This window comes from Macaca nemestrina, chromosome 17 (assembly GCF_043159975.1).
Source record: "Macaca nemestrina isolate mMacNem1 chromosome 17, mMacNem.hap1, whole genome shotgun sequence".
NCBI lineage: Eukaryota > Metazoa > Chordata > Mammalia > Primates > Cercopithecidae > Macaca > Macaca nemestrina.
This window is the reverse complement of record NC_092141.1, coordinates 10,937,968-10,947,952: the sequence shown is the minus strand read 5'-3', so window position 1 is coordinate 10,947,952 and position 9,985 is coordinate 10,937,968. Positions and strand designations below refer to the sequence as shown.

The 9,985-nt window shown below is 48.0% G+C and overlaps 1 long non-coding RNA gene across 5 annotated transcripts in view; it reads right to left on the bottom strand.

Moving 5' to 3' along the window:
• The window catches only part of LOC105473565 (uncharacterized), a 316,160-nt gene that overhangs the window by 305,239 nt on the left and 936 nt on the right, over positions 1–9,985 (bottom strand). The window lies entirely within an intron of this gene.

Below are 9,985 nucleotides of genomic sequence, written 5' to 3'. Positions count from 1 at the left end.
TGGGCGACAGAGCGAGACTCTCAAAAAAAAAAAAAAAAAAAAAAAAAGAATTCTCTCATCATCATCTAAAGCAAACTGGGCTTGAGTCATGGCTGTTTAGAGCCTGATCTTGGAAATCAGAAAGCTCTGGATTTCTACTTCAGTCTCCACTGTTACTAACTGGGTGACCTGGGGCCAGTTATCTAACCACCCTGCACCTGCACCTTACTTTTACATCTATAAACTGGGCACAAAAGTATCTAAAGGATAGGAGAGGCTTATTAGGATTTAAATAGTTCATTTATTCATTGGCTCTTTCCTGTGGCAATAGTTAATAAGAACGCACTGCGTTCAACCCCGCTAAGCCTGGGAAGGTAGCAGGAACCAAAAGCAGAAAGAGAGACATTGCTCTCATCGGCCTGTCATTCTGTGGGCTACACAGATACTAAACAACTAATTGTACAGTTAATTATTTATGGCCATTGTGATCAGTGCTGCAAGGGAGGTGTGACAGCTGCTAAGAGCCTGTGACAGGCTTACGTAAGGAGGCTAAGAGTGGAAAGAGGACAAAGAAGGCAAAGAGGGACCCTTCCTGACAGAAGGAAATGCAGTGTCTGAAAGCTCTCTGGGGGAAAGGAGCACTGCCCTTTGGAAGGATTGAAGAGGCTGTGTAACCACAGGGCGAGGTGTGAGTGTGTGTGTGTGTGTGAAGTGGTGGAGAAGGAAGGTGAGCTGGAACAAGTGGACGCTGACCAGGCTGGGCAGTGCTCCGAGTATGCAGGGCTTTGCAGAACAGGTTCAAATGTTGGTTTTTTAACCCCAGAGCCATAGGCAGCGAGGGGTGCTGGACTGTAAGCTTCACACAAGAACAGCAGATGGGAGTTGTCTGTTTCGTTCACTACTAGATCCCTAGTGCTTAGATGAGTGCCTTGGATCCATTTGTGGGAGGAAGTGAGGAAGGAAGGAAGGAAGGAAGGAAGGAAGGAAGGAAGGAAGGAAGGAAGGAAGGAAGGAGGGAGGGAGGGAGGGAGGGAGGGGGAGGGAGGGAGGGAGGGAGGGAGGGAGGGAGGGGAGGGGAGGGGAGGGGAGGGGAGGGGAGGGGAGGGGAGAGAAAGGGAGGAAGGGAGGAAGCGGGAGGAAGAGAGGAGAGGAGAGGAAGGGAGGGAGGGAGGAGAAAAAGGGAGGGAGAGGAAGGGAGGGAGGAGAAAAAGGGAGGGAGAGGAAGGGAGGGAGGAAGGGAGGGAGGGAGGAGAGGAAGGAAGGGAGAGAAGAGAGGAAGGGAGGGAAAAGAGGAAGGGAGGGAAAGAGAAAGGGAGGGAAAGAGGAAGGGAGGGAGGGAGAGAGGAAGGGAGGAAGAGAGGAAGGGAGGGAGAGAGGCAGGGAGGGGAGAGAGGAAAGGAGGGAGGAAGGAAGGGAGGGAGAGAGGAAGGGAGGGGAGGGAGGGAGGGAGAGTAGAAGGGAGAAGAGGAAGGGAGGGAAGGAGGGAAGGAGGGAGTTAGGAGAGGAAGGGAGGGAGGGAGGAGAGGCAGGGAGGAGAGGAAGGGAGGGAGGCTCTTAAGCAGAAGTTGGAGATTTGTGTCTCATACAGTCACTGGCTGCAGTGTGGAGACTGGGTGGGAGGGAGCACAGAGTAAGTATTCTTCTGCTCAGGCTGCCAGAGCACTACAGACTAGATGATACTTAAACATTGATTTCCTCACAGCTCTGCTGGCTGTAAGTCCAAGATCAAGGTTCCACTGGGGTTGGTGTCTGGTGAGGCCTCTTTTCCCAGCTTGTAGATGCCCTCTTCACACTGTGTCCTCACATGGCCTTTCCTCTGTGTGGGCCAGGAGAGAGCCAGCAGTGGAGCCTCTTCCTCTTCTTGTAAGGATACCAACCCTGTGGATTAGACCCCCATCCTTACTACCTCGTTAGCCTTCATTATCTCCTTAAAGGCCCTATCTCCAAATACTCAACATACGAACTGGGGGGTGCAGGGGGAGCACAGTTCAATCCATAATAGGGTGGAAGCCATCCATAATAGGGTGGGAAGCCAGTTAGGAGGTTAATGTGTTCAAAGGGGGGAAATGCTGATCGCTGGGACTAGGTATCAGGAATAAAAATGGGGGACTACTGAGCAGAAAAGTTCACCCGAATCAGTGGTGGACTGAGAGAGGTGGAAGGACGAGATGTCAGGAATAACTTCCAGGTTTCTACAATGATCATGATGGCTCCCACAAAGATATGTCTACATTCTGACTCCTGGGACCTGTGAATGGGACCTTATTTGGCAAAAGGGTCTTTGCAGACATTACATTGAGGATCTCAAGATGAGACATCCTGGATTGTCCAGGTGGGTCCTGAATCTGATGATACCTTATCTTATAAAAGAAGAGCAGGGCCGGGCGCGGTGGCTCAAGCCTGTAATCCCAGCACTTTGGGAGGCCGATACGGGTGGATCACGAGGTCAGGAGATCGAGGCCATCCTGGCTAACATGGTGAAACCCCGTCTCTACTAAAAAATACGAAAAACTAGCTAGGCGAGGTGGCGGGCGCCTATAGTCCCAGCTACTCTGGAGGCTGAGGCAGGAGAATGGCGTGAACCCGGGAGGCGGAGCTTTTAGTGAGCTGAGACCCGGCCACTGCACTCCAGCCTGGGCGACAGAGCGAGACTCCATCTCAAAAAAAAAAAAAAAAAGAAGAAGAACAGAAGGACAGGCACAGAGAAGGTAATGTGAAGAGATTGGAGTCATGTGGCCACAAGGAGCCACAGGAAGCTGTCACAGGAAGCTGTCAAAGCAAGAAAGGACTTTACCCCAGAACCCTCAGAGGGAGTGCAGTCCTGCTGACACTTTGACTTTGGGTGACTGGCCTCCAGAACTGTGAAAGAATAAATTCCCCTACTTAAGGCAAGTTGGTGATAATTTGCTAAAGCAGCCCTAGGCAATCGATACAAGGAGCACTTGAATGGGTGATGGTGCCATTCACGGAGAGAGGGAAACCAGAGGGGCTCGGGTGTTGTGGGATAGGAGGGTGAGTATCAGTTTACATGTAGAAATTCAGAAACTGTGGTGACTTTCAGATGTCAGGAGACGAAAGGGCAGTAGCCGGGCTTACCGTAAATACTCATTAATTCATAGTTGATATCATCATTTACTTTTAGAGTATGCCTACATTAGAAGTGATTGCTCCTCTCAAGCATATCTGAATTTCCTGGCGTACTGGGGTGGCAAACAGTTTCAAGCTCTGCCAGCACCACAGCAAGGCTTAGCTCTTTTCTTGCAACACCCTCGTGTAGGCATAAATATTTCCTGGTACAAAGTTCTATTTGAATCGCTTCTCCGCCTGTTGACTAAGATCAAGTGTAAAGTCCTGTTTGTACTTCTTCACCTCCAACTGATACCAACCTCGTACCCACCCAGACTTCTACATCACAAGCTTCCTGGGAGAGCCAAGGGGAGGCACAGCCCACTCTTCCCTCGTCCTCTCCTAGTTCCCCGCCCGCTCGACTCCATTCCCAGCAGAAGTCTGCCATCTTGTGGACACATACAATTCCAACAGCCCACGCCAAAATCAGAAAGTCAAGATCAGAGAGAAGATGACTTCAAAGTCACTCAACTTCTCTTCCTACCTCCAAATACAGCTTCATCTAATTGGCTCTAAAGGTCAAGGGCATGCGTGGAGAATCTTTCTGGTCTTTAAAATAGCTAAGATGTAAGAAAAATGGCATCAAAGGAGGCCCTCAAAGATCACCCCTTCAGCCTTTAGAGAATTGAGTTCCTTGGCCTACAGATGACCCCGTCCACCATTTCCAGTTCATGGAAACAGAGCCACTGTTGAGTGAAATGCTCCACTCTCATGGGGGAGAAAGCCCACTTCACTCACTGCCTTCGTAAACCTGCAGGAGGCCTCATGCTCTCATGAGCTTGAAGAAGTCTAATTTCTGACTCACTTATTTCTTAACCAGGGTACTTAAAAGCTAGTGTGTGCCCTTGTTTCTCTATCCATAAAATAGGGATGATAGTATTATCTACCTAATTGATCTGTTGTGGGCACAAGATGAGTTAATATATATGAATTGATTAGAATACTGCCTAACTCAGTAAACTCAAGACGCTACCTATTACATCCCCACTACCAAACCCAACATTCCTACAACATTTCAATGTGTCCCCATTCACCTTGGATATTGTTGATATCCAAGTATGTCAGGTGCTACTGCAGAGAAGAAAAAATTAATAGGTTATAGTCCTTACCTTCTGAAATTTGTGGCATAGTCTAGGAGCATGAACAGCACACATACACACAGAACAATTATTGCGAGATTAAAACTTAAGAATTTCCAGCTGGGGCGCGGTGGCTCACGCCTGTAATCCCAGCACTTTGGGAGGCCGAGGTAGGTGGATCACCTGAGGTTGGGAATTCAAGACCACCCTGACCAACATGGGGAAACCCCATCTCTACTAAAAATGCAAAAAAATTAGCCAGGCGTGGTGGCGGGCGTCTGTAATCCCAGCTTCTCAGGAGGCTGAGGCATGAGAATCGCTTGAATCTGGGAGGTGGAGGTTACAGAGAGCCAAGACCCCGCCATTGCACTCCAGCCTGGACGGCAAGAGTGAAATTCCGTCTCAAAACAACAAAACAAAACGAAACAAACAAAAAAACCTAAGAATTTCCACCAAAGGAAAAAAAGTGAAAGTATAAGGAGAAGAGCATTCACATTCCTACCTAAGGAGATCAGGTGACTCTAAATCGAGGCCAGGTAGCTGCTAGCAAAGGCTGACAGTCACTGATTCTGGACGAAGCAAAGGCAACACTGGGCAGGGCTTTGCCATTCCCTTGAAGAGCTCACCTTCTGCCTTCTGCAGTCTGTTCTCAGCCATGCAGAATCAAAAACTTGTTTTTTTAAGTTATTTACTATCAATTATTTTTATTTGTTGTGTAATCTGCCATGTATGATTTTGAAAATCCTTTTTTTTTTTTTTTTTTTTTTAACGGGGTCTTGCTCTGTCACCCAGGCTGGAATGCAGTGGTGCAAATCACAGCTCACTGCAGCCTCGAGCTCCTGGGCTCAAGCAATCCTCCTGCCTCAGCCTCCCAAGAAGCTAGGACCACAGGCACATGCCACCACACCCAGCTAATTTTTTAAAAATTGTTTGTAGAGATGGAGTCTTGCTCTGTTGCCCAGGAGGTCTTGAACTCCTGGGCTCAAGTGATCCTCTCACTTTGGCCTCCCAAAGCACTGGGATTACAGGTGTAAGCCACCATGCCCAGCCTCGAAAACTTAATTTTGTCATCAGATGAGGCGTGGAAGTGTTTTTTTATTCCCCGTATACAGCCCGATTGACTTTATCTCCCCAACATCACTCATTCGTGCTTCTTTCCCTCCACAGCCACTGCTACCCTGTTAGCCCTGGCCAGCATTCTCTCTCTCCTGGCCTGCTGCAAGCACCTCATGGCCAGTCTCTGCTTCTTCTCTGGGCTCTCCCAGTGCATCCTCCTCCACGGGGTAGCCCAAGCACACCTCCCATCATGCTCTCCCTGCTCAGTGCTCCAGGGGCTCTTTAGCACACTTGGGGTAAAACCAAACCTTTTTTTTTTTTTGAGATGGAGTTTCACTCTGTTGCCCAGGCTGGAGTGCAATAGTGTGATCTCAGCTCAATGCAACCTCCGCCTCTCGGGCTCAGGCGATTCTCCTGCCTCGGCCTCCTGAGTAGCTGGGACTACAGGCATGCGCCACCATGCCTGGCTAATTATGTATTTTTAGTAGAAATGGGGTTTCACCATGTTGGTCAGGCTGGTCTTGAACTCCTGACCTCAGATGATCCACCCACCTCGGCCTCCCAAAGTGCTGGGATTACAAGCATGAGCCACCACACCCAGCCGGGATAAAATCAAACTCCTTACCTGCACCGTGCCAGCCTCATCTATGTCTACTTGTACTCTCATTCCCTGCCAACCTCTGAAGACCTTAAGGATTTGGGGTCTTCTCATAAGCACTTCTCTCTTGGCCTTACGCACTGGTCCCTAAAGTCTTCACCTGTCCTCACCCATTCATCTTTCGGGGCACACCTGAAAATCACCTCCTCAGGAGGTCTCTGGAACCCCTGGGAAGAGGTCAGATTCTCTGGTTTCACACATTCCCATAGCAGCCTCACTTCTCCTTCGTAGCATCACCACCATTGCTGGCTGGAACCCCTACCTATTCATGTAATTATTGTTTGGCCTGTAAGCTCTACAAGGGCAAACACCGTGTCTCTCAAGGTCACAGTCACATCCTCACTTCATTCACATGGAATCAGCAGAGCCTGGAGACAGTATGGCCTGGCCTTTGCTGATCTAGTGTCTGGTGTGCTGGACAGAGGAAGGTAGATGGCACAGGCAGTGGTTTCTGATCCTTGTAATCCTTGCTCCCAGTATGTCACCTTGGGAGCATCACCAGCACACGCACACTCTGGACATCCAGCAAAGGCAGGAGCCACTCACTGGTGATGACCCTGCTTCGGACTTTGTCTGGCCTCCACCCCCACCACATTCCAGAGTAGCTGACCACACCTTGAAGGATAGATAATGGAGACTGCTACAAGGAAAACCAGTCTATAAAAGAGAATGGCATGGGCATTCCATCGATACACACTTTGAAATCCACCTGGCTCGAAGAACCACATATTCTCCACTCTGTAGGCCAGCTAGGCAGGAAGCCAAAGTCTCCAAAATTGGCCTTCTGGAATCACAGTAAAGGGAGGGTTGAGCTTGTGAAATTTTCAACCCACATCAGCCCCCAAGAGGTTGGCCCGACCAAGAAATGTGAGTGTCCACATCTGGTGGAGCAAAGCACTCTCTCCAGTCTGTGTGAGGATGGACTTGGTCTATGCTTGCCTTCCAGATGACCTAACTTGGAGCCTCTGAACCCATCAATCCTACTTTGCTGACATTCTTCTTTTACACACTTTCATGCATTCATTTTCTCTCTCTCAATCCTGTGACCCTGGGAGGCCATTTGTGTCTTTATATGAGCTTCCTCTCTCTGCTCCATCTCTTAGCATTGGATTAATAACCCTACTCTCAGGGAACAAGCAAGCATCTCTATTTCCAAGTTCTCAGAGGACAGATGTCCAGCCATTCTTGGATTCCAGCAGGGAAGTGAGTCCAGCTCGCCTCACTCCTGTGGCTCCAATTGCTTTTATGATGCTGTCACTGACTGGGCAGCCAGGGAGCGTCCAGCAGGATGAAGGGTCTTTTGTGCTGCCCTTTCTGCAGAGGGACGCCAGCTTTGACAAGACCCCACTCCCTTTAAAACTTCATCTTCTCTGCAGTGTTGTATCACAGCCTTTTGTTAAAAAGGAAAACGAAATTACTCTTCAAGCAGAGCTGTCTGAGGTATTGGACTCATTTAAACGTATTTTTCATTACTTTTCAGACTAAGCCTTCTCTTCCGTGTCTCTGCAAATTCCGGACAAACCTATAGCAGAAGGTTTGAGAGGATTTCACACATTGCCTTAACTATTGGATCGTGACTTTACAAGTCATCATTCTTTGTTGCAAATTACAAAAACCCAGTTCACATGGGCTTATGTAAAGAAGAGACTCTGTTGGTTTTCAGATTGTTCCAGCTTCAGGCATGGCTGGATCCAGGCCTTTATCTCAGGTCCACTTCCTCTACAGTGACTTTACCCGTGGAAAGCCTTTCTCCCTGTGAGGCTTTCTCCCGACAGCTCCAGGCTCACATTCTACCAGCTCTAGACATTCATCACAAAGAAAGCTTCTCTTTAATAGTCTGAGTAGGGTTGCCAGATTTAGCAAATATTTGGAACACATCATTGATGATCCAAAATTCAGTTCAACTGAGGTTGTCCTTTACTGACAACCCTAAGTCCCATACAGGTCCTAGTATTGAATCTGGGCAATTTGGACCCTATATCCATTCTAGACCCAATCACAGTGGTCGGCAGAAGGGGATATGTCAGCTGGCAGGCCAAAGTCACCTGCCTATCCCCAGAAGGAGGGGAAAATGGTCAGCCCTGTAGTCCACATCCACCCATAGTGCGTGTGGTAACCCACAGTACTAAAGACACTGATCCTAGAAGAAAGGGGACTGAACCCTGCAAAGGCAAAACCAACAGACGCTCACTAAGGTGACTTTGAAAGTCCTGGCCAGGTACAGTGGTTCACACCTGTAATCCCAGCACTGTGGGAGGCCGAGGCACGAAGATCATGAGGTCAGGAATTCAAGACCAGCCTGGCCAATACAGTAAAACCCCATCTCTACAAAAAAAAAAAAAGGTAGCCCTACATGGTGGTGGGCACCTGTAGTCCCAACTACTCTGGAGGTTGAGGCAGAAGAATCACTTGAACCCGGGAGGCAGAGGTTGCAGTGAGCTGAGATCGTGCCACTGCACTCCAGCCTGGGCAACAGAGCAAGACTTAGTCTCAAAAAAAAAAAAGAATAAAGAAAAAGAAAGTCCCAGACAACAGTGAAAACTGTACAACTTCATGGTGGTTGTATGGCATTCAAGAGCTTAAAAGTACTTCCATGCCATTGTCTCCTTGTGGATATTATAATCATTCCCTGTATTAATTTGCTAGGACTGCCCCAAAAAAGTACCATAGACTAGGTGGCTTAAACAATGGAAATATATTTTCTTACAGTTCTGGAGCTGGAAGTCCAAATTCAGGATGTCGGTAGGGTTGGTTTCTCATGAGGCCTCTCCCCTTGGCTTGCAGCCAGCCATTTTCTCCCTGTGTGCCCATGTGGTCTTCCCTCTGTAACTGTCCCCTCTTCATATCAGGACACTAGTTATATTGGATTAGGGCCCACCCTAATAACCTCATTTTAACTTAATCATCTCTATCAAGTCCCTGTCTCCAAATACAGTCCCATTTTGAGGCATTGGGGGTTAGGGCCTTTAGCATACGAATTGGGGGTGCAGGGGGAATGCAGCTTTCATTTTTTTCTTTTATGTAAGGAAAAGGACAGTGAGAGTAGTCTTGGTTTGTTTCCAATCCCAGGGCTGATTTAGTGGTGGTACTCCACCCAGTGCTGGTCCCCGCTGTCCCCACCCCACCTCTGCAAACACGGGTGCCCACTCCCCGCCAGCCACCAGGCTCCCTGCCTGGTCCCAGCACCTGACCTTCATGGTCCCAGCACCAGGCACAGAGCAGACCACATTCCTGAAATAAGTGTTTCGTGAAAAGAATGAAATTCAGAGGGAAAGAAAAAAAAGAAAAAAAAAAACTAGACAGTTTGAGGAGATTTAGCTCAAAGGAAAGGGGACAGGCACAGAAGCTCCTGATTTGAAGCGATAAAGACTCTTTAAAACAGCAGAAATGAGGCCTATGGATGTGTAAATGAGACCGGGGAGGAACTAAGCAGAAGGGCGAATTACAAAACAGAAAAAGACACGACAGACTAGGGGAGAACAGTGAATATTTCAGTGTCTTTGGTTCATAAGAAATTCATGAGCAATTTTGGAAATGTTGTTGGTTTTGGTGGCGGGAGAGAATTGTAAATATGTATAATATGTAAATATCTTTTATAATAAAAGCCCATGAAGATAAATGAGCTTGTCTGCGGAAAAGCTGTGAGCCGTATAAGATGTTAATATAACTGTCGTCACTCTAGAAATTACCATAACGCTTACAGGGATTTGAAATTTCCTGAGCTTTGGAAGGAAATGCATAAATACTAAACAGAACACACACACACACACACACACACACACACACACACCCCTCTTTTTCTTTCTCTTTCTTATTTTTGTAAAAACCTTTTTTTTTTTTTTTTTTTTTTTTTTTTGAGGAGTCTCACTCTGTCGCCCAGGCTAGAGTGCGGTGGCACACAATCTGGGCTAACTGCAACCTCCGCCTCCCGGGTTCAAGCAATTCTCCCGCCTCAGCCTCCTGAGTAGCTGGGATTACAGGCTCCCGCCACCACGCCCGACTAATTTTGTTGTATTTTTAGTAGAAACGGGGTTTCACCATGTTGGCCAGACTGGTCTCGAACTCCTGACCTCAGGTGATCCGCCCA